This window comes from Ptiloglossa arizonensis, unplaced genomic scaffold (genome assembly GCF_051014685.1).
Source record: "Ptiloglossa arizonensis isolate GNS036 unplaced genomic scaffold, iyPtiAriz1_principal scaffold0738, whole genome shotgun sequence".
Lineage (NCBI taxonomy): Eukaryota > Metazoa > Arthropoda > Insecta > Hymenoptera > Colletidae > Ptiloglossa > Ptiloglossa arizonensis.
The window spans coordinates 77897-83460 of NW_027479108.1; positions in this window are offsets into that span (position 1 = coordinate 77897).

Below are 5564 nucleotides of genomic sequence, written 5' to 3' on the forward strand. Positions count from 1 at the left end.
TACGTTATACGTTATACGTTATACGTTATACGTTATACGTTATACGTTATACGTTATACGTTATACGTTATACGTTATACGACATACGTTATACGTTATACGTTATACGTTATACGTTATACGTTATACGTTATACGTTATACGTTATACGTTATACGTTATGCGTTATAGGATATACGTTATACGTTATACGTTGTACGTTATACGTTATACGTTGTACGTTATACGTTCTAAGTTATACGTTATACGTTAAACGTTGTACGTTATACGTTATACGTCATACGTTATACGTTATACGTTATACGTTATACGTTCTACGTTATACGTTATACGTTATACGTTATACGTTATACGTTATACGTTATACGTTATACGTTATACGTTATACGTTATACGTTATACGTTATATCTTATACGTTATACGTTATGCGTTATGGGATATACGTTATACGTTATACGTTGTACGTTATACGTTATACGTTGTACGTTGTACGTTAAACGTTCTACGTTATACGTTATACGTTATACGTTAAACGTTGTACGTTATACGTTATACGTTATACGTTATACGTTATACGTTATACGTTATACGTTATACGTTATACGTTATACGTTATACGTTATACGTTATAGGATATACGTAATACGTTATACGTTGTACGTTATACGTTATACGTTATACGTTAAACGTTGTACGTTATACGTTATACGTTATACGTTATACGTTATACGTTATACGTTATACGTTATACGTTATACGTTATACGTTATACGTTATACGTTATGCGTTATAGGATATACGTTATACGTTATACGTTGTACGTTATACGTTATACGTTGTGCGTTATACGTTCTACGTTATACGTTATAAGTTAAACGTTGTACGTTATACGTTATACGTTATACGTTATACGTTATACGTTATACGTTATACGTTATACGTTATACGTTATACGTTATACGTTATACGTTATACGTTATACGTTACACGTTATACGGTATACGTTATACGATATACGTTATACGTTATACGTTATACGTTATACGTTATACGTTATACGTTATATGTTATGCGTTATAGGATATACGTTATACGTTATACGTTGTACGTTATACGTTATACGTTGTACGTTATACGTTCTACGTTATACGTTATAAGTTAAACGTTGTACGTTATACGTTATACGTTATACGTTATACGTTATACGTTATACGTTATACGTTATACGTTATACGTTATACGTTATACGTTATACGTTATACGTTATACGTTATATCTTATACGTTATACGTTATGCGATATAGGATATACGTTATACGTTATACGTTGTACGTTATACGTTATACGTCATACGTTATACGTTATACGTTATACGTTATACGTTATACGTTATACGTTATACGTTATACGTTATACGTTATACGTTATGCGTTATAGGATATACGTTATACGTTATACGTTGTACGTTATACGTTATACGTTATACGTTATACGTTATACGTTATACGTTCTACGTTATACGTTATACGTTAAACGTTGTACGTTATACGTTATACGTTATACGTTATACGTTATAAGTAATACGTTATACGTTATACGTTATGCGTTATACGTTATACGTTATACGTTATACGTTATACGTTATACGTTATACGTTATACGTTATACGTTATACGTTATACGTTATACGTTATACGTTATACGTTATACGTTATACGTTATACGTTATACGTTATACGTTATACGTTATACGTTATACGTTATACGTTATACGTTATACGTTATACGTTATACGTTATACCTTATACGTTATACGTTATGCGTTATAGGATATACGTTATACGTTATACGTTGTACGTTATACGTTATACGTTGTACGTTATACGTTCTACGTTCTACGTTATACGTTAAACGTTGTACGTTATACGTTATACGTCATACGTTATACGTTATACGTTATACGTTATACGTTCTACGTTATACGTTATACGTTAAACGTTGTACGTTATACGTTATACGTTATACGTTATACGTTTTACGTTATACGTTATGCGTTATACGTTATACGTTATACGTTATACGTTATACGTTATACGTTATACGTTATACGTTATACGTTATACGATATACGTAATATGTAATAAGTCATACGTTTTACGTTAATCGTTATACGTTATACGTTATACGCTATACGTTATACGTTATACGTTATACGTTATACGTTATACGTTATACGTTATACGTTATGCGTTATACGTTATACGTTATACGTTATACGTTATACGTTATACGTTGTACGTTATACGTTATACGTTATACGTTATACGTTAGACGTTGTACGTTATACGTTATACGTTATACGTTATACGCTATACGTTATACGTTATACGTTATACGTTATACGTTATACGTTATACGTTATACGTTATACGTTATACGTTATACGTTATACGTTATACGTTATACGTTACACGTTATACGTTATACGTTATACGTTATACGTTATACGTTATACGTTATACGTTATACGTTATACGTTATACGTTATACGTTATACGTTATGCGTTATAGGATATACGTTATACGTTATACGTTGTACGTTATACGTTATACGTTATATGTTATACGTCATGCGATATATGTTATACGTTATTCGTTATACGGTATACGTTAAACGTTGTACGTTATACGTTATACGTTATACGTTATACGTTATACGTTGTACGGTATACGTTATACGTTATACGTTATACGCTATACGTTATACGTTAAACGTTGTACGTTATACGTTATACGTCATACGTTATACGTTATACGTTATGCGTTATACGTTCTACGTTATACGTTATACGTTAAACGTTGTACGTTATACGTTATACGTTATACGTTATACGTTATACGTTATACGTTATACGTTATACGTTATACGTTATACCTTATACGTTATACGTTATACGTTATACGTTATACATTATACGTTGTACGTTGAACGTTGTACGTTATACGTTATACGTTATACGTTATACGTTATACGTTATACGTTATACGTTATACGTTATACGTTATACGTTATACGTTATACGTTATACGTTATACGTTATACGACATACGTTATACGTTATACGTTATACGTTATACGTTATACGTTATACGTTATACGTTATACGTTATACGTTATGCGTTATAGGATATACGTTATACGTTATACGTTGTACGTTATACGTTATACGTTGTACGTTATACGTTCTAAGTTATACGTTATACGTTAAACGTTGTACGTTATACGTTATACGTCATACGTTATACGTTATACGTTATACGTTATACGTTCTACGTTATACGTTATACGTTATACGTTATACGTTATACGTTATACGTTATACGTTATACGTTATACGTTATACGTTATACGTTATACGTTATACGTTATACGTTATATCTTATACGTTATACGTTATGCGTTATAGGATATACGTTATACGTTATACGTTGTACGTTATACGTTATACGTTGTACGTTAAACGTTCTACGTTATACGTTATACGTTAAACGTTGTACGTTATACGTTATACGTTGTACGTTGAACGTTGTACGTTATATGTTATAAGTTATACGTTATACGTTATACGTTATACGTTATACGTTATACGTTATACGTTATACGTTATACGTTATACGTTATACGTTATACGTTATACGTTATACGACATACGTTATACGTTATACGTTATACGTTATACGTTATACGTTATACGTTATACGTTATACGTTATACGTTATACGTTATGCGTTATAGGATATACGTTATACGTTATACGTTGTACGTTATACGTTATACGTTGTACGTTATACGTTCTAAGTTATACGTTATACGTTAAACGTTGTACGTTATACGTTATACGTCATACGTTATACGTTATACGTTATACGTTATACGTTCTACGTTATACGTTATACGTTATACGTTATACGTTATACGTTATACGTTATACGTTATACGTTATACGTTATACGTTATACGTTATACGTTATACGTTATATCTTATACGTTATACGTTATGCGTTATAGGATATACGTTATACGTTATTCGTTGTACGTTATACGTTATACGTTGTACGTTAAACGTTCTACGTTATACGTTATACGTTAAACGTTGTACGTTATACGTTATACGTTATACGTTATACGTTATACGTTATACGTTATACGTTATACGTTATACGTTATACGTTATACGTTATACGTTATACGTTATAGGATATACGTAATACGTTATACGTTGTACGTTATACGTTATACGTTATACGTTATACGTTATACGTTATACGTTATACGTTATACGTTATACGTTATACGTTATATCTTATACGTTATACGTTATGCGTTATAGGATATACGTTATACGTTATACGTTGTACGTTATACGTTATACGTTGTACGTTAAACGTTCTACGTTATACGTTATACGTTAAACGTTGTACGTTATACGTTATACGTTATACGTTATACGTTATACGTTATACGTTATACGTTATGCGTTATAGGATATACGTTATACGTTATACGTTGTACGTTATACGTTATACGTTGTACGTTATACGTTCTACGTTATACGTTATAAGTTAAACGTTGTACGTTATACGTTATACGTCATACGTTATACGTTATACGTTATACGTTATACGTTCTACGTTATACGTTATACGTTATACGTTATACGTTATACGTTATACGTTATACGTTATACGTTATACGTTATACGTTATACGTTATACGTTATACGTTATATCTTATACGTTATACGTTATGCGTTATAGGATATACGTTATACGTTATACGTTGTACGTTATACGTTATACGTTGTACGTTAAACGTTCTACGTTATACGTTATACGTTAAACGTTGTACGTTATACGTTATACGTTATACGTTATACGTTATACGTTATACGTTATACGTTATACGTTATACGTTATACGTTATACGTTATACGTTATACGTTATACGTTATACGTTATGCGTTATAGGATATACGTTATACGTTATACGTTGTACGTTATACGTTATACGTTGTACGTTATACGTTCTACGTTATACGTTATAAGTTAAACGTTGTACGTTATACGTTATACGTTATACGTTATACGTTATACGTTATACGTTATACGTTATACGTTATACGTTATACGTTATACGTTATACGTTATACGTTATACGTTACACGTTATACGGTATACGTTATACGTTATACGTTATACGTTATACGTTATACGTTATACGTTATACGTTATAGGTTATACGTTATATGTTATGCGTTATAGGATATACGTTATACGTTATACGTTGTACGTTATACGTTATACGTTGTACGTTATACGTTCTACGTTATACGTTATAAGTTAAACGTTGTACGTTATACGTTATACGTTATACGTTATACGTTATACGTTATACGTTATACGTTATACGTTATACGTTATACGTTATACGTTATACGTTATATCTTATACGTTATACGTTATGCGTTATAGGATATACGTTATACGTTATACGTTGTACGTT